The sequence below is a fragment of the Littorina saxatilis genome, linkage group LG8 (assembly GCF_037325665.1).
Source record: "Littorina saxatilis isolate snail1 linkage group LG8, US_GU_Lsax_2.0, whole genome shotgun sequence".
Lineage (NCBI taxonomy): Eukaryota > Metazoa > Mollusca > Gastropoda > Littorinimorpha > Littorinidae > Littorina > Littorina saxatilis.
Window position 1 is genome coordinate 47,271,508 of NC_090252.1, and position 21,792 is coordinate 47,293,299.

The 21,792-nt window shown below is 43.7% G+C and overlaps 1 protein-coding gene across 1 annotated transcript in view; it reads left to right on the forward strand.

Annotated features, from left to right (window-relative positions):
• Nucleotides 1-21,792, forward strand: part of LOC138973714 (uncharacterized) — a 343,943-nt gene that overhangs the window by 214,071 nt on the left and 108,080 nt on the right. The window lies entirely within an intron of this gene.

The window sequence follows — 21,792 nt, forward strand, 5'->3', positions numbered from 1 at the left end:
TTGATTACACGTATTAGGATTCCTGGCATTGGTCAGAGGTGTGTGGTTTTTGGTTCAATACAGGGTGTTTTGTACTTGGGTGGGGGGTTTGTCACAAACTCTGCCCAAGTCCAGCCATGACTTATTTGTAAGTCGTGCATGAGCTGGGTTTCGTGCGGTTTTGGCTTGGATGAGTGCCTATACAGTGACTCAGTGTGTGTGTGGATATGGACAGCCAATCGCGGGAGGGTATTCACGCACGTGGTGTTGTGTGGTGCGTGAACGAGTCACAGGCTCGAAAGTCACTGCTGTGTAAAACTGTGAAGGAAACGGATGGTTGATGTGAATGCTCTATCCGGCCGACCGGCGTGTTGATGTTTTTACAACCCCGGAGACAAGTTGTGTTCCAGCTGTCTTGGTGTGGCTTCAAGGTTTCTACGGGTGGTCAGTCCTCGAACGGCAAGGTGTGTTGAAATTCTGTAGTTTTTCTCTCCTTCCGTGCTCAGGGTAAAAATTTGTTGGTTCGAAAATGTTTGTGTATGAGAGAGTTCTAGTTTTTTTTAGTTTCCTTGGTTGGTGTCATTTTATGTGTAGGGTGTCTGGGGTAGAAAGGGGAGAGGGGGAAATGGGAAACGAGGGAAAGGGGGTGGACAGTTTTTCATTGTGCAAGAAGTGTGGAGAGCGAGTAGGCTGGTGGAAAGAAGAAAAGAGGTGTCAGCAGTTACTGCGAGTGAACTCATGTGTGGGAAGGATTTATTTTTATGGAGGGTGAATTTAAGGTAGAGAGCGTTAACTTTAGAGAATGAGTCGTGTAGTAGTTGCAAGTGCGGAAAATTGGACACGAGGTACGGGAGGTGTAAACGGGAGTTCACTGTCAAGACAGAAGACGGGGGGTTGGCTGTAAATATGTGACGTCATCACGGTTAGAGAAAGAGGGAAGAACGAGGTGCCACTATGTAATATGACTTAAATTCATAAGGGGTGAGGGAAGTGGCGTTGTTTGTGAAGGGGCTGCTTGTGAATGGTTGGGTCAAATAATGGAATAGGAATTGTTTATTATGGGGGCAGCCATGTTGTATTGATTTTGTGAAATGGGAGTTGTAAATACTTTGTACATTTATATTGATGATGGTGTATTTACAATTGTATAAAAGTAAAGACTATAATTAGGTATTTAAGGGAGTGAAAATTGTAAGAATTATTACATAATTGGTCATGTTGGGACTCTGGTATTTTGATAATGATGTTGTGGTTAAAGTTAAATAGTAACTTTGATGAGATGGCCAGGGTGGTTAATTAAGTAGTTAATTATGGTAATTAATGAGTAATTAAGTAAAGAGGGGACTTTGTAAGTTGATGAGAATTGATAATTATGGGAAGTCTAATGAGGGAGATATTGTTGTTAGGAGAGTTAATTTATGGACTTTGTGGGTAAGGGGAGATAATTGAAGTATTGTTGGGGGAACAAGTAGTTATACTTGGCTTTGTTCATACGACAGCGTTCAAGCACAGAAGCGGGGCTGTGGAAGAGTCCAAGCCAGGAGAGACGAACGACATAAGAGACAGCATGAGTTTCCGGGTGCAAGATGCTTCCGACTCTATACCTGGGAGGAAGGCGTGCTAGTTGGTGGAGTTTTTGACCACCGGTGTGTCGCAAAGTGTGAGCTGTGGAGGTGAGGTGGCCCACCGTCAGTGGGTAAAGTGTGGAAGGTGCTGGCATTCTATTGCCACGAGCAGTCTGTGCACAAGAATATATTATGGCATCTGTGTGCCTGAGTTATGCAGCTGTGGCTTCAATAAGCACTGTGACCTATAAGTTAGTTTAAATACATTAAAGACATGGAGATTCTGCAAGTGTTAGAGGAAACCAGGTAGTAATTGACTATTAATTAAATATTAGGTTAGTAATTTAGTACCAGGCCTGGTTAATTACATTTCAACGGGATTAATCTGGAGTGTCTTTATTTTTTCGAGCGACGGTTGATTTTGTGGATCGGCGAGATTTGAAACTGGACTTTGATGTGAAACGTCATGATCACTACGCACGAAGAGAAAATTATGTAGTGATATGGTAATTTGTTGTTATGAAGTAAGGTTGTTACGTGGTGGATTAATGTGAGTGTGTTATTGATGAATTAATGTTCGTACCATTAGACAAATATTGTGTTGAAATAAGTGGAAGAGAATTGAGGGGTTTGTTATTTAAAGTTAAGTTAATTAGTATTACTGGTGGCTGGGCCTACGGGTTTCATGTGTAGCTGCGTTTGGCGTTGATCTTATGCATCAAGGTTGAAGGCAGTGTAGCAGTAAACGTCGGTAGTCCCTATCACGAGGTATTAGGGTAAACATAAGTTAGAAATAAAAGTTAGTTAATAAATAACGGGGTTAATTGATTAATGTAGGTGAAGATAAGCGGATTTTGAGTTGAGATAAATTTGTGAAGAGACATCTTGATTTTTCGGGATTAGGGGATTAAGGTGGTAAATGGTAATATTTAGGGGTATTTACAGTTTTCTTAGTATTAAGTTATAAATTCTCATAGCCATTTTGTTTCGTTAAAACTTTAAGATAATTCTTCCTACTTCATCTATCTTTGATTTTGAGTGATTGTGATTGGGTGTGAATGTGAATGCAGTGATGTCGTGTGTGTAAATAATAAACTTTGGTTTGAATGTTGCCTGGGTGTGGAGTCAGTGATTAGAGTAAGAGTGGTTGATTGTGTCTGAGTGTTTTGTACGATAAAAGGTATTCCTATACCTCTCCCAAAACTTAGGGGAGTTACAGAGAGAAGGCACCCTACTGGGTGACCCTTTCTTGGTCTATGTCACTAGATCGTGACAGTGAAAGATGAATGAACAAACATAAACATAATTTAAATTACTACAATTTAAACTTCATCTTGCTCACTGTGCCTTTATGAGCCATACGAGTCCCTTCCCCTCCCCATCCCACACCCCCCTGCCCCACACCCCCTGCCCCACACACCCCTGCCCCACACACCCCTGCCCCACACACCCCCTGCCCCACACACCCCATGCTCCACACCCCCCCTGCCCCACACCCCCCTGCCCCCCACACCCCCTGCCCCACACACCCTGCCCCACACACCCCTGCCCCACACACCCCTGCCCCACACACCCCCCTGCCCCACACACCCCATGCCCCACACCCCCCCTGCCCCACACACACCCCTGCCCCACACACCCCCTGCCCCACACACCCCTGCCCCACACCCCCCTGCCCCACACACCCCCCTGCCCCACACACCCCCTGCCCCACACCCCCCCTGCCCCACACCCCCCTGCCCCACACACCCCCTGCCCCACACCCCCCTGCCCCACACACCCCCTGCCCCACACCCCCCTGCCCCACACCCCCCTGCCCCACACACCCCCCTGCCCCACACACCCCATGCCCCACACCCCCCCTGCCCCACACCCCCCTGCCCCACACACACCCCTGCCCCACACCCCCCCTGCCCCACACACCCCTGCCCCACACACCCCTGCCCCACACCCCCCTGCCCCACACACCCCCTGCCCCACACCCCCCTGCCCCACACCCCCCTGCCCCACACCCCCCCTGCCCCGCACCCCCTGCCCCACACCCCCCTGCCCCACACACACCCCTGCCCCACACACACCCTGCCCCACACCCCCCTGCCCCACACACCCCCCTGCCCCACACACCCTGCCCCACACACCCCCTGCCCCACACACCCCCTGCCCCACACCCCCCCTGCCCCACACCCCCCTGCCCCACACACCCCTGCCCCACACCCCCCCTGCCCCACACCCCCCCTGCCCCACACCCCCCCTGCCCCACACCCCCCCTGCCCCACACCCCCCTGCCCCACACCCCCCCTGCCCCACACACCCCTGCCCCACACACCCCTGCCCCACACACCCCTGCCCCACACACCCCTGCCCCACACCCCCCTGCCCCACACACCCCTGCCCCACACACCCCTGCCCCACACCCCCCTGCCCCACACACCCCTGCCCCACACCCCCTGCCCCACACCCCCCTGCCCCACACCCCCCTGCCCCACACCCTCCCTGCCCCACACCCCCGCTTGTAATCCCAAACCATCCCTACCCATACAATTTTGCTGAATACATTTGTTTACTCATTTCTCGCATTAATAATATCTAGTCACAGCGTGAAATGCATAAGGAATAACGTCCGTTGGTACAGTATGATAACATAGTTCTCTCTCTCGCCTTTTTCTCAAGATTTCTTTTCATTCAAAATAACCGAACAGTATAATATAATTGAGTATTCCTGCTACCACAATGACAGGTACCCTGGCCATCATAACTCCGCTATTTGCCCCTTCAAAAACATGTTTTGCCTTTTAACAGACAACATAATGCTGGAACCTAAAATAGAATTGAAAACACCACCCAAACACCATTCAGTCAAAGAAAAACGACTAGTGTATGCATTCGTTCGGCCCCGACGTGAAAAACACAACACTTCGCCTTCGCAGACGTTGTTTCAACACGCGTCCCGGACCGCTGCGAGGAAAAGTGACATCACTCTAGTCTTGGTTTTGAACTGACTTCGTACGCGTCCGTCTTCTGCGCAGACACTTTATAAAGGCTTCTTTGCAAAAACTTAGGAGCATCTGATATGGTACACGACAAAAATAACCTGTAAATCTATTTCTTTTTTCTTCTTCAAAAGCTATTTGCAAATGAACAATCTATACGTCCATAACACATACGTACTTTGATTAAAGTGAACTCGACTTAGCAGCAAAGAACAATTTATATCTTCCGTTTTAGCGACAACGACAAATTGCTTTATTTTTCAGTGGGAACGGCTCGCAAAGGCCCCGTCCCGGCTGTGTGGGAGGAAAAAAAGAAGGTTACGGTCCCTTGTCGTCGTGCTGAGTTGTCGGGCGTTTTCCCCGCAACGTCTATAATCTCAAAAAGAGGGGCGAACCCGGTGCTTTTGACAACTTCAGAAGAAATTCATGTATGTATCTGCCAAAACAAAAAGTCAACGTAGATTATTCAGCAGTTATCGAGGGTTTGAAACTACGGAAATAGCAAGAAAACGCCCTCTTTGGGGGCAAATGCCGCTCAGCAGCATTATGTTTGTTCGCCGCCGAACCGCCACGCCGCACGTCGCGGCCGTGCCGCCGTCGCGTCGCCCATATTAAAACACGCGTTCTTTGTTTTTACTGTTGCCATCTGTTTTGCGGCCAAGGTCGCGTCGCTTCCTTGCCGCCGTCGCGTCACTATATGTAAACACAGTTAAACCACCACTGAAATACATTAGGGCGTTTGATAATCTGATAAATGAAGCAATAAATACAAATTAAATACACACATGAGCACATCTGTGGCCCATTGACAGTGTGCATGCACAGTAGTATCCTAGTTTGTTGCCATCACTCAGGCATGGCGTCCACAAACACACAAACAGAAACACAGACAGACACACAGATACACAAACTGAAATCTTTATAGCACATTGTACTTTCTACGATATCGGCCTTATTTGGGAGTCCCTATGTGTTTTGCCCTTCAACATTGGTTTAAACAAGGTTTTATTCAGTTAGACATGGTACAGTAGTAAAGCAAAAAATAATAGGAACACGAACTCAAGCGAACGCTAAAATAACGTGCCCTATACACGAATGGTGGATAATACAAATGTGATGTCGGACAGAGAAATTCTAATATATGCTATGTCATTATCTGGGTCAAAAACAGGGTCAAAATAAACCAAACAAAGAGTAAGACAGAACTAAAGCAGGGGAATGACGGGTGGGGGGGGGGGGAGAACGACAGAGACATGTAGAGTGATGAAAGTAGCAAGCGCTTATAAAAGAGAATGAACATCGTAAATTGTAAACTGTAATCCAGTGGCAGATAAACAGTTGTTCGCTAGTGAAATCATTGGAGAAATCATACAAAGTAATGGTTAACAGAAATGCTTACATGAGTATTGCGAGTCAATAGAAGCGACCAGCTTCGCAAAAAAGTGTACATCTTCACAAATAAACTTATTGGTGCGAAGAGGAAGGGTTTCGTTGCCATTTAACAAAATATCAAAATGTCTGTAATTTACAGGTAGTGCATTTATTGTGGACAGGCGAACATATATGTACAGAGGGCAATGTATCAGATAATGGTCAGCGGTTTCGTTCAGATAGCCGCACGTGCATTGATTTTCCTGTAAGTGGCGTTTGCATAGGTCAGAATTCAAATTACTCATGTTTAGGCGCATTCTGCAGTGGTGAATAGCATCCTTTCTTTTCCCACAATAACAATAGGCAGGTACATTATAATCATGTTTAAATTCGCTAATTGAGTTAGTTGTTTTAATGTTGTCAGGCAGGTTGTTTCATTGGTAGATGCAGGTATGAATGATTGACGACATAATTCCGTTCTGCACGCGGGGACTCTTCTTTCTGGCGGTCTTCTGCTATGATAGGGGTTAACCTCTGAAGTTAAAGGTGGCAAACAAATGCAGTAAATAATGAGGGCAGTTGCCATGTACCATTTTATAATATGAAATCAATTTATGTCCTCTCCGTCTTTCTCTTAGGTTACAAAATCCGCTTTCATTATAAAGTTGTTCGTGGCTGGTACCACGAACACCACCAGTCATAGTCCGAAGTGCTTCCAAATGTAATTTGTCAAGTGCATTAGACAAATATTCAGTGCAGTTATCCCATAGGATGTCTGTGACACGTGACGGCTTATCTCCTCAAGATTGAGCAATCTTGGGAGCACACGCAAACACCCAACTCATTCACTCACCACACACCCAAGAAAGATTACAAGTGTATATAGACGTCACTATGTATAAAAAACTAAAGGAACCACATGTAACTTATAAGCTTTATATAATAAACACAAATTTATACACATAACATCCACACAATTAACGGGTAACCCATACAAATACTACAGACATTGACAACACATGAATTCACATGAAATTATTCTGGAATCCAGTCCTAAACACCCCCCCTGGTTCTATAGTCTGTTCGTATCCGGCGCTCAATAATGTTGCATCACCAAATCACACGAACACAGACACATACTTTAACAGCGACAGGGTACTTAGCTTTTTAGGGATACACAATGCCCACCAAGGCCTCCTTGTCCTTCCCTCCTCAGAATGCCGCAGCCGTTCTGAGTCTGACCCACTAGAAAGGTCCCCGACTGCCTAAGCTCGTCGTCCCCAGCTCCATCCTTCAGAGCTGTTCCCCAGATTCCTAGGCATGTAGAGCTGACCAAACCCCTTCCTCTTGCCGTCTTCTGGTGGTCCCGCGTACACTCTGTGTGGAACCTTCTTGTCGGAGTGACCCATGTCGCACTTCATGCGTCACCGTGAACCGCAGTCACCTTCCTATAGCGTCCCCACTGTCCAGTCTTAACGCCTTCACGTACTCATACGTCCCTCCTCCGTTCTCTCCGGCCAACTGCATATAATAAAACAGCACGTTAATACTGAACAACACCATCCCTAGCTACCTGGCGTGTATCGATGGTTGTGTTAGTGCTCATCGGTAATGCAACCTCTTTGCGCATAATACCGATGGACATCAAGATCGAATATTACACCAGGCAACCATATATGGAAAAGGATAATTATTTAATGCATTAGCTATAAAACGGGGCTTTACAATAATATTTATAGTTCGCTTCAACCTATAAACTTATTGTCTTTATCATGACCATATACGCCATGTGATATGTTACAAATTACTGGACAAACGTACACTAAATGTTAGATTGTGGTATCCAACTTTACATTACATTACATGACCACGATTTCATGTCGCAACACCCATATCCCTGCACAGGTATGATACATCCCCGCATATTAGGCCAAAAAAAAAATTGTCTGTTTCTGGTCACCCGACCGACCCTAAATTTCGGCGCCGACCCTAAACTTTTTTTTTCCAAACTCAAAAAAAGTTGGGTTTTTTTGGTGGTAAAGGACAGGGTGAGAAAATGAACAACAAAAACGTGTGAAAACGAAAGTCCGCTGACGATTTGTAAATGTGTTGAGTGTCTTGTATAGTGAATCCAGTCTCTTTGCGCGATTTTTAAAGTTAGTTTTATTGGTCTACATTTGGGGTAAAAAAAAAAAATAAATAAAAAAAAAATAAAAAATCCCGACCTACCGACCCTATTTTTTTTAGCCATGTTACCAGAAACAGACAATTTTTTTGTGTGGCCTTATTACACACTATAATATGAAGATATAACACAACATGATCAATACTATAAGTATACTAAAGTTGTCGGGATGTCGGCCGCCATCTTGGATAATATGTGATTTTTCCATGTGAACGATATTTTATAATTATATGCAAATAATTACACACATATTATTCCACTGTACGTTCACCATATATCACTTCCAGACATGCGTTAATATATATATCCCGAGGCACTCTATACGAATATTGTAATGGACCGGTCGATGTCATCCTATCTTTCCCGTGCAAATTCCCACGGATATAACATGTCTCACATTCACCGTGTCCCACAATATTACAACTATACCAAACGTAAACACAAACAAAACAAACATTAGACAACGACATCTACCCAGCCACAGCAATACGAAAACAATAATTCACCCGCCAAGTCAATAACACAAGCTCAACTTACAACCGCCGGGTGATGCGAGCACTCGCGCCGCCAATACGTCTGCGACCGTACCGTTGTCTCTCACGGGTAGTACTAACTCAAAACCGGGCCTATTTCGTTGACGGGGTGTCAACGTGTATTCGTACACCGCTGACCTAGAACTATATTAATTCCTTTACTTGCTAAATAGCCTATAGATACGCTATAATATAATTTATGCATTACATTATATTACCTTACTAAGTAAAATAAACATTATTTAGACTGCACTACTGTGCCCAACACATATTAGCAAACTTTTGTTTTCTGCAGCTTGACCTGGTTTGTTCCCCGCGCGTTGCCGGGTGACTATATCCCGTTCCACGATTTGGACACAACCTTGCAACATATGCGATGTTACAGGCATAACGCACCTCAAACCAACCCGCATACATTCCACAATAGTGTTTGGACTCCAATAATTTGTGTTGCAAATAGCACAATTATTATATACACTCCAAAATATAACAATTACATCATTTCGTCTAAGTCCAAAAGCCTGTTTTAATTTTGTCTGTGTCTCTGACTCTGTCTCTGACTCTGTCTCTGACTCTGTCTGTGTCTCTGACTCTGACTCTGTCTCTGTCTCTGACTCTGTCTCTGACTCTGACTCTGTCTCTGACTCTGACTCTGTCTCTGTCTCTGACTCTGTCTCTGACTCTGACTCTGTCTCTGTCTCTGACTCTGTCTCTGACTCTGTCTCTGACTCTGACTCTGTCTCTGACTCTGTCTCTGTCTCTATCTCTGACTCTGTCTCTGACTCTAAAAACTCGGGTTGTGACAGTCTGCATAGTCAAAATGTGGTGAAACAAAAGAGGTATACATACTCTCCAGGCTTTTGCGATTTAATCTGCGTTTGTAATGTGATATACAGTTGATTAATAAAGTTACCTTTTTTACAATGCTTCTTACTTGAAAATCCCACTTACAATTGTTCTGTGAAATGACGCCCTTCAACAAAACTGAATTATGCAATGATGAGTGTCATTAAAGGCACAGTCAGCTTGCCGTAAACCATCACAGGAACTTTCAGGCTTTTACACACAGTAAAAACACCCTTTCATTTAAACACTCACCGCTTGAGAACATCCTAGGTGCCCTCCGTAAAGAGCGAGCAATTTTCAAAGAATTAATTTGTGCGTGGTGTATCTAACCCCTGAACCATCGTGAACCCGTGTGATCCACTTTCCTTTTTTTTTCACAATTTAGTCGGCAGTTTGTGATTTCAATGCGAGTCGCTGTGTCTGCAATAGCACGTTATTGTGTACCTCTGAATCTAAAACGCTATAAACGGCTGCGAGTCACACGAACTTATCGGCAGCGTTTGGATTCAAAGAAGCAAGCACTATGCGGAACATTCGTCTGCTACAGGAAACACGTTTTGTGTGACACGCTTTCAAGCTCCCTTTTTTCAAACTTTCAAAACTTCGAATTGTACTGATCTTGTCTTGATTAAAAAATGATTATTTTATAATTTAAGAATGTTTGTGTAACAATTAAGCCGTCAATTTATTATTTAGATTTTAAAAGTTAGGTCCAGCGCCAAAACGAGGCGTCCGATTGTGGTATCAGACAATCCAGCTGGCCACGCAAAAAAAAATTCTTTGAAACTTGCTCGCTCTTTTTTGAGGGCACCTAGGATATTTTCAAGCGGTGAGTGTTAAAACGAAAGGGTGTTTGTACTGTGTGTAAAAGCCTGACAGTGTCTGTGACCAGAAACTGATGGTTTTCGGGAAGCTGACTGTACCTTTAAGCTCGGATATACTAGGCAACCCAGATAACAAGTTGTATCGATGTACAAGATGTGTGGCGATAGATATGCCCTTACCAGTGACGAACATGAAGCACATTTTGGGGGTTAATGCGTTACCTCGTAGGGTAAGTATTAACGATTATGTGTGATGTGCAAAACTATGGGATTTTGTGGGGTTTTTTGGACGTCAGAATAGTAAATTAGTCAATGTTGAGTTTTAGCATGAACTGTTAGCGTCACAATATAACAGTAGGATCAAGTGGGTAAGTTTGTTTTACGTCACCACCCAACAAAGACACAAGCTCACGGCTTTCGCGTGAGCTGAAACAAGCATCCAATTTTGGGAAAGTGAGATCAATTATTGTGGGTTGTTTCTCTTACTCTTATCAATGTTTATTTTTTTCTTCCGAATGTAAATGGTACCGGTTCATTAAGTGATCAACAAGTGTGATGATATATTCTTCACACATTAGAAATGACTTTGAAAACAACAACAACATACATTTGAGTCAGCTTTTGTAATCACGGGCCTCCAGTCAACCTGTGGTTATGCTTTAGTTAGACACAACTACACAAAAATGACGATTTGAAATAAAGCCTTAGTGTTTAATTTAAATATGTGCTAAGCTAGGTATTAGGCCAGTTAAAAAAAACATTACAAACAATGCATTTACACTAATGTCAGTCCAACGTACTCCAGTACAGGTAAACACTATGATCATCATGCCAGTGTTACCTATTACAGAATGCCAAACCAACATGTATTATGTTTACGTGCAGTTTATGTGGATTGATAAAGGGTATATTGCTTAGGACTCCGTAATAACTGCATCTGAAGACTCATAAAGACAGACCTTCAACATCAACAAGGCTGTCTACAAACTCGAGAAAGAGCCCCTGAAAGAGATATTGCACCTGCAACAAAGATATGTTGAACACTTTCCAGACGATGAGCGGTGTGGATAAGATGGATTATGAAGACACATCTCAATCACAGAAACAAATGCATCGGTGGTCATAGTACTTATATCTGCAATGATGTCAGAACCCAGTAGTCATACAACTTGTTCAGAAAAAAACCAGACAGCTAAGAGCCAACCATTAGATTGCCTTGCTAATAAAAAGCCAGCGATTAGAATTTCCTTTGAACACAAACATCTTCCACTTGTCGCCCAAGAGAACACTCCCTGCCTATGACACGAGGGTGCCACCAGATACTGACCATATCATACTTAGACTTGAAAAACAACTAAGACGCGGCTACTGTGAGAAAATAGTGTGCAGCAGATGCAAAGAATGCAATGACACAAATTGACAAAATGGGTCCATGCAACTTCTTTTTTCTAGGACAAATTCTAATCAATCATGTATTCAGAACATTTAGTTGTGATTATACATGTTGCGCTATGTTTGTGTTTTGCCATTTCTACTGATGCACATGTCGATCGCATAATTAAGCGGTCAAAACCGGGAGATTGTTGCGTCAAAAAGCGTGGTATTTCGCTAATGACCCGGTACATTGCTTTGAAACGTTCAGAATATTAGGCATCGTACGAGGCTTTCTTCAGGTACAGTTTCGGATCATTATATATACAGTCATGTGTTCAGGTATGCATCGTTCTAGAACAGTGTTAGCAATACGTTCACAGTATTTACAGCAAATCGTGAGCAACTGGAGCTCATTTTTATTCATCATAAGATATGAGAATGCAATGTTTTTAAGCAATACACATAACTATTTCTTGGTTTGTGACAAAACTACAACAATCAAACGCCGCAGAACACAAAACTGCTACAGGTTGTTTAAAGTGATAATGTCAAACAAGACAAAAATGTCTCTCATTGCCCCCGAAAAGCTGTAAAGTTAAGGTTGGGGGTTGTTATTATGTGACCACACACCAGGAGTACCTTACAATTAACCGTTTAAAAGAATTCTTGCTGGACGATGTGCAGTTCAGATAATACATGTACCTGACGAAAACACAGTCAACACAGGGTGTGGGGGTGTGAGCGAGGAACACGCTCATTCAGCCACTGCCTGTCTATCTGTCTGTATGTCCTAAAGTCTGCCTGTATTGTTATCCCTCTATCTGTCTGTCTTTCTATATTTGTGTCTGTCCCTGTCTGTCTCTGTCTCTCTGTGTCTGTATATCTCTCATTCACCTGACATGTACACACCACAGTTCTGCTCACCACATAACAGTTGTCATACCCATCACAGCGGTACCACGCATATATACAGCGGTTGTTCCCGCACTTCCACTGGTTAGTTCTGCATTCTTGGGAGAAGAGCTCTGAAGTGTAACAGTAGGCATGTGAACTAAAATGAAACGCACACGACACACACACACACACACACACACACACACACACACACACACACACACATACACACACACATACACACACACACACGCACGCACACACACACACACACACACAGATACACACACACACACACACATACTCACACACACACACACATACACACACACACACTTACACACACACACAGAAACACACACACACACGCACACACACACACACATACACACACACACACACACACACACACACACACACACATATATGTACATGCACATACACACACACATACACATACACTTTGTATCCACACACATACATACACTGAGACAGGCAGGAGCTTAAACATGAAATACACACACACACACACACACACACACACACATACACACACATACACACATACGCACGCACGCACACACACACACATACACACACACATACGCACGCACGCAGATACGCACGCACACACACACACACACACACACACACACACATACTCACACACACACACATACACACACACACACACTCACTCACACACACACACAGAAACACACATACACACGCACACACACACACACGCACACACACACACACAAAAATATGTACATACACATACACACACACACATACACATACACTTTGTATCCACACATATACACACACTGAGACAGGCAGGAGCTTAAACATGAAACAGTGCACATACATACACAATCACATCCATAAGCACACACCACATGGGACGGTGAGCTGAACTGTTCCACACAAAGGAGTTTACCTTTAAAAATGATGGTGTGTTCTTCAAAGGACATCATCAGACAAGTCACACTGCACAGAGAACACGCAGGTTGTTTAGTGTTGGTGACCACGTCATCAAGTGGAGGGATGTTCCATGGGATAAGCCCCGCCAGATGTGGGACAGGAAACAGAACTGTTTGCACAAGAAGGAATTTACCTTTAAAGATGACGGTTTATTCTTGGAAAGACAGTAAAGAGTCAATCTTGGACATAATAACGACATTAGCATCAAACTCAATTAATCTAGTTCTAAACACTAGTAAGTGTTTTGGATTTTGGAGTGTGAATAATCTATATACTGAATTTGTTTTTGAACTATTTGTCTCTGACTTCGGAGCAGGGAACGTGCACCACATTAGCTAGTCTACAGAGTGTACCTGGAGTTGCATGGATTTGGTTTACCAGAATCAGGAATGATTTACTGCACTGAAAACAATAGCTTTAACAGCAGAATCAGGACCCTGGATTTAACCAAGAACAAATTACCAATTGTAATCAAAATATAATACTAATGATAGCTATAACCATCTATCATTGTTCAGACAGCACTTAAAATGAGGTAGAGGAGTCTAGAAGAGAGCAAGTTGTATAACTCTCTTGAATAATTTACATACACAAATTTAGTAAGACAATTGTAAAACATAATATTTGGTTCCATACCGGCAAGTCGCACAGTTGTTATAGCATCCATCAGTGGTTTGACATCTGATAGAAGTCCCCGACAAGTCCAGAGACCAATTGATAATGATGACAATTCTGTTTAGGAATGTGAAGAGATACAATTGCCGATGGTGATTCAGGTTCAAGAGTGATCGCGTATTGCAGATTTGGATTGTCTTCTGTGAAAGCTTTGCAGAAGTGATTGGCACTTTCAAAAAGGGCCTCCCCCGCGCCTCCACATTGGCATGTGTAAAGAAAACGTGAATACAACATACACCTTTCAATCACACACATTAACATTACAATACTGCTATAAGCGCGAAGTATTACCCCTAATTCCCACTAACCCACCTACACATACACACACACATTAGAAAACAAAGAGTGTCTCTGGGAGAACAGTATAACTGTGCGCATGTGTGTACATGTTAGTGTTGGCAGTCAATTAAAAGCAATAGATATACAATGAGTATGTGAACGATGCAAGTTAAGTGCTGGTGAATGATCAGCTATTGCACATGTACACGCCGTATATTCGGCTGTATCGAGAGCGCGCCGCCGCCACGTGCAGTCAAAGCGTTGCCGCCAACATCCTCTGTCTCTTTGAAACCACGTACAGCTTAAATGTAGAGTAAGGTTTGTATCTAGTACATGTGTGGTTTTCAACGAGAAATATTCACGTAAACGAACATACGAACCGATTTGCTATCGATCTGTCCTCACTCAAGCATATTTTCTCACTTTCATCCCATCCTACACGCCTCTTTATCGATAAATGGACTGACACGCTAAACTATTATGTTCCTTGGTGTGTCTTGTGTTGATATGTGAACTATCATCTTTCAAAGCGGTCTGTATTGTGCAAACATTCAAAAGAAATGAAGCAGTCAAAACTGTGTTATACCACATCGCCGCAACGTCTGGTTCGGAATAAAATTGTCTCCGCGCGTTGGAAACGATACAGCATCCACACACCCAAGCCAACCATCGCGTGACGTTACGGCGGCGCACGCTCGGTGCAGCCTTGAATATACGGGGTGATGTATGCCTTGAATGCAGAAACTATATGGCCTGATGCATGCAAGAGCTATGACCACAAGCTATGACCACAAGCTATGACCACAAGCACTTTTTAGTTGACCCTGTGAATGTAGCTGTGTTAACCTTCATCGGTTCACGCACTGGACTACACAGTCCGGATCATATAGGTTGTGTACGACCCATACTTTAAAAGAAAGATTCAACGTAAAAAGGATGAGTCGTACACGACCCACGCCATTCGAATACGGGCAAATACACTATATTTACTGCCTCATTGCGGAGTATGAGTCGTACACGACCAAGTAGGAACACACATCGTACACTTCTTCTTTAGTTCCATATGGGTCGCCCACAACCCACATCATCCGGACTGGCCAGTTGAAATTATGTTATTATTCATTTCTTTGTTTACACAAATTATCCTTTAGAAAGTGGTCGATTTTAGGGTCCTAATATAAAGTGTTTGAGGATTACATGAAGTTTAAATCAAAACCTCCCAATATTTTCAGAAATAGAGACACTTTTTTGAGGCTCTGGGTAGCCCACGACCCAGGAAGAACGGTGAAGGTTAAGCTACAATAAACTGATCATTGGAGATAGCTTTCTACGCGTGAGAAAAGATACGAGTGAATAACTGTCAGTATAATCATGTAAAATAACCCAATTTATGAAAGGCTTGCTGTGAGTGATGTCTCTTAGATGGAAACCAGTTCGATCTGGAATAGACTCCCAGCTGAATCATGGCTGTTGAGTTGTTTCAGTTGGATGAACGACTAGACTGAGTATTCGCTACATGCAGACCCACGTAACATCTGACAGCAGTCAGATAAAAACAGTGTTTTGACCCAACACTGACAAACATTGAACAGCTATAACCACCGAGCTTCACACACACACACACACACACACACACACACACACACGCACACACACGTGCACACACACACACACACACACACACACACACACACACACACACACACATACACACACACACACTAAACCACTAAAATCAAGGTTCTAATTCAAAACAGTTATGGCAAAGTGCTTTACCGATACACTGACGATGGTGGTTTCTTGCTCCATCCAATCTGTTGCACGGGATGCGGCATCGTCTCCATCAATCGACCTGTTTGGCATCGGACAAGGTCTCGCGAGATATCCGCGAGACGTGCTCTTTGTTATGTTTCGAATGTCGCGAGAACTACGTTCTTCAGCCTTCGCAGCTCTCGCGAGAAAGCCGTACAGCATGCTTCACTATGCTTGGAATACCGATGCAGACTAGTTTCCTTCTGGGCGGCGCAATTTGCAAATAAACCTTAATCTTCCTTTTAATCGTACTATTCGTAGCAGACAACACTATCAACGCAGTCGAGTCGTACTTGTTTTCAATCTTCTTCAACCCAAGCTTCGACATCTGATCAGAATGCACTCGTAAGTCGTCTCCTTGACACGTCTTGCATTGAAATCGGGGAAAAAACTGATGACAAACAGAAAGGTCTATAAATATATCAAAGGTAGATCTCAGTCGTAGATCGTTCGTGTCGTTTTGGTCTCTTATGTATCAGAAAGACATCAATTGCATTCTGGGACGGCCGAGTTTGATATTCGCTATATGATTGGTCAACACTTCTGCCAGGCCGCGACCATGCCGGACAGCGTCCGACCTATGTCCGACTCGAACAATAACAGCCCACTGTAGACCTTTCATTTGTTTTTACGTGTAGATGTGTTAGAGCAAGTAGGTCTCATGCATCACTTAACATGATCTGCCGAAAATCCACAATAGGATCACATTTCATCCACATTTGGTAATACCGCCATCACTACTCCAATATCACCTTCGCGAAAGATCCAACTAAAGATTGCCATCCGGCATGACGGATGTCGGAATTCACCAAATGTTAAAGTTTCGACAACACCGTCCGTACAGAGAACGCACGCACGAACGAACGAACGAACGAACGAGCGAATGCACAGGCATGCCACGTTTACGAACACCTAGGCTTCATATACGTGAGCCGAAAGCCGCCAAATTACTCAAAAACAACTGTACAAACAGAGACAAATGCCAATGGTTAATATGAATTTGTTCAAGCATCTTTAAGGACATACCAAAAATAAAACAAGACTGTTTACGCTTTGAAAACATATGTATCATACATACATTATTCCAGCTTTAGGGGTTGCGGTGATGGCTGTGGTGATGTGTGTCTGTGTGTGTGCGTGTGTGTAAAACAACAATATTCAATTCAGTCGACCGGTTGATACGCACACACTACCAATACTAAACAATAATGTATTGATCTTTCGTGTTGACTTTGTTAAATCGTCTGATCCAACTAACCATAAACCACAAATCCAAACGCTCGAAATATATGCACCGGACAAAAATGATGTTCTCTTTTTAAAGTCGCTTCTTACAGTCAGACAGCAACCTGCTTATTCAAATGTACCGCACTCTTACACACATTAGGGCTTGGAGTAGCTCAGTGTATATCCAATTCCTGATATTTTCGGCATTTAGTCAAAACAGGTATTGACTTTATGATCATAGACTGGAAGTGAGGGTATGTGCGTGTGTGAAATGTGTAGGTGTCCCATTGTATTTGAAATGAGCTTATACATGGAATGGGAGCGTGCACAAGCGCTTGTCTATGCATGTGTGTGTGTGTGTATGTGTGTATGTGTGTACGTGTGTGCGTATGCATGTGTGTGTGCGTGTCTGGGAGGGTGTGTCGGTTTGTCTGGATGCGTGCGTATGCTATTGTGTGTGTGTGTGTGTGTGTAGGTATGTGTGTGTGTGTGTGTGTGTGTGCAGTGTGTGAGGAGTGTGTGTGTGTGTGTGTGTGTGTGTGTGTGTGTGTGTGTGTGTGTGTGTGTGTGTGTGTGTGTGTGTGTGTTTATACTTGTGAATACTGCACGTGTTAACCTGTCCTTTTCATACAATTCATGTTCTTCAATTCATCATTTCACACAGATCAGTGGAGCTGTCTAGCCACTCACTGGAAGTGCAGCAATGACCGCTGTGTTCGGTTAAGGTATCGCTGTGACGGAGAGGACCACTGTGGGGATGGTAGTGATGAGAAAGGCTGCGGTAGGTTGTATGTGTGTGTGTGTGGGTATGTGTGTGTGTATGTGTGTGCGTGTGTGTGTGTGTATGTATGTGTGTGTGTGTGTGTGTGCATGTCTGTGCGTGTGTATGTGTGTGTGTCTGTGTATATATATATATATATATGTGTGTGTGTGTGTGTGTGTGTGTGTGTGTGTGTGTGTGTGTGTGTGTGTGTGTGTGTGTGTGTGTGTGTGTGTGTGTGTGTGTGTGTGTGTGTATTTTGACATGTGTAGGTGGTCATCATTATTATCATCATCAGTTCGCTGAATCTTCGCGGCGTGAATTGCATAAGGAACGCAACTTCCTCGCCCCACTCACAAATTCTAGTGTCTAAGACACGGGGGACTGGTCACGTGAGAACTGCAACACGATGACCTATGGCACTGCCTCCAGCAGACTGCAATACAGAAAGGCCGGTATCGTGAGTCACGCTACCCAAAAATAAAATCTTTTTTTACATATATTTTTTTTCTATAATTTTTTTCCCCATGGTTCATTCATCATTTGACATAATTTTGTATCGAAATCTAACCATAAGATTATTGCAAAAAAGCAAAAATGTAGACGACCACCTTTAACTTCAGAGGTTAACCCCTATCATGAAAAAAGACCGCTAGAAAGAAGAGTCCCCGCGTGCAGAACGGAATTATATCGTCAATCCTTCATATCTGCATCTACCAATGGAACAACTTGCCTGACAACATTAAAACAACTAACTCAATTAGCGAATGTAAACATTATTTCGTTTCTCCTGATTATAATGTACCTGCCTATTATTATTGTGGGAAAAGAAAGGATGCTATTCACCACTGCAGAATGCGCCTAAACATGAGTAATTTGAATTCTGACCTATGCAAAGGCCACTTACAGAGAAAAAAACCCGCAATGCACGTGCGGCTATCTGAACGAAACCGCTGACCATTATCTGATACATTGCCCTCTGTACATAGATGCTCGCCTGTCCACAATAAATGCACTACCTGTCAATTACAGACATGTTGATATTGTGTTAAATGGCAACGAAACCCTTCCTCTTCGCACCAATAAGTTTATTTGTGAAAATGTACACTTTTTTGCGAATCTGGTCGCTTTTATTGACTCGCAATACTCATGTAAGCATTTCTGTTAACCATTACTTTGTATGATTTCTCCAATGATTTTACTAGCGAACAACTGTCTATCTGCCACTGGATTACAGTTTACAATTTACGATGTTCATTCTCATTTGTAAGCGCTTGCTACTTTCATCACTCTACATGTCTCTGTCGTTCGTCCCCCCCCCCCCCCCCCCCCGTCTTTCCCCTGCTATAGTTATGTCTTGCACTTTGTTTGGTTTATTTTGACCCTATTTTTGACCCAGTGTAAGCGAGTGTATGCGTGGGAAATGCGTCCCACGTCACCGTTTTGAATGCATGCCTTGCGGGTCAAGTTGCAGGAAGATGTTCATGAAACGATGTCAGTCCATTGACATATACTACTGACCCTACACCTATAAGTGAAAACACGCGATTTAGACGATGCGTTATTGTGTGTGTGTGTGTGTGTGTGTGTGTGTGTGTGTGTGTGTGTGTGTGTGTGTGTGTGTGTGTTTGTGTGTGTGTATGTGTGTGTGCATGCATGTGTGTGTGGATGTGTCTGTGCGTGTGTTTATTGTGTGTGTGTGTGTTAAAAGAAAAAGGAGTGTTGTCCCCCCCCACACACACACACACACACGGACGTTTGCTCCCGCTTGTTCGTTAAATACAGTGACAGATGAATGACCAAACAGAAACATAATTTAAATTACTACAATTTAAACTTCATCTTGCTTACTGTCCCTTTATGAGCCATAGTAGTCCCTTCCCCTGCCCCACACCCCCGCTTGTAATCCCAAACCATCCCTACCCATACAATATTGTTGAATACAATTTTACTCATTTCTCTCATTAATAATATCTAGTCACCGCGTGAAATGCATAGGCCTTTGTTTGGGAATAACGTCCGTTGGTACAGTATAATAACCTAGTTCTCTCTCTCGCCTTTTTCTCAACATTTCTTTTTATTCAAAATAACCGAACAGTATTATATAATTCAGTCAATCAATGAGGCTTATATCGCGCATATTCCGTGGGTACAGTTCTAGGCGCTATGCAGTGATGCCGTGTGAGATGAAATTTTATACGGCCAGTAATTGCAGCCATTTCGGCGCATATTTACCTTTTTACCTTTCACGGCCTATTATTCCAAGTCACACGGGTATAGGTAGACAATTATTAACTGTGCCTAAGCAATTTTTGCCAGGAAAGACCCTTTTGTCAATCGTGGGATCTTTAACGTGCACACCCAATGTAGTGTACACGGGGGGGAGTCAGTTCGGACACCGAAGAGAGTCTGCACACAAATTTGACTCTGAAATAAATTTCCGCCGAACCTGGGATCGAACTCACGCTGACAGCGGCCAACTGAATACAAATCCAGCGCGCTACCAACTGAGCTATATCCCCGCCCTGTTACCACAATGACAGGTACCCTGCTCATCATTACTCCGCTATTTGCCCATTCAAAAACATGTTTTGCCTTTTAACAGACAACATAATGCTGGAACCTACAATAGAATTGAAAACACCACCCAAACACCCTTCAGTCAAAGAAAAACGACTAGTGTATGCATTCGTTCGGCCCCGACGTGAAAAACACCAAACTTCGCAGACGTTGTTTCAACACGCGTTCCGGACCGCTGCGCGGAAAAGTGACATCACTTTAGTCTTGGTTTTGAACTTCGTACCTGTCCGTCTTCTGCGCAAACACTTTATAGAGGCTTCTTTGCAAAGACTTAGGAGCATCTGAGATGGTACCCGACAAAAATAACCTGTAAATCTATTTCTTTTTTCTTCTTCAAAAGCTATTTGCAAAATGAACAATCTATACGTCCATAACACATACTTTGATTAAAGTGAACTCGACTTAGCAGCAAAGAACAATTTCTATCTTCCGTTTTAGCGACAACGACAAATTGCTCCATTTTCTAGTGGGAACGGCTCGCAAAGGCCCCGTCCCGGCTGTGTGGGAGGGAAAAAAGGAGGTCACCGTCACTTGTCGTCGTGCTGAGTTGTCGGGCGTTTTCCCCGCAACGTCTATAATCTCAAAAAGAGGGGCGAACCCGGTGCTTTTGACAACTTCAGAAGGAATTCATGTATGTATCTGCCAAAACAAAAAGTCAACGTAGATTGTTCGGCAGTTATCGAGGGTTTGAAACTACGGAAATAGCAAGAAAACGCTCTCTTTGGGGGCAAATGCCGCTCAGCAGCATTATGTTTGTTCGCCGCCGAACCGCCACGCCGCACGTCGCGGCCGCCCGCCGTCGCGTCGCCCATATTAAAACACGCGTTCTTTGTTTTTACTGTTGCCATCTGTTTTGCCGCCAAGGTCGCGTCGCTTCCTCGCCGCCGTCGCGTCACTATATGTAAACATAG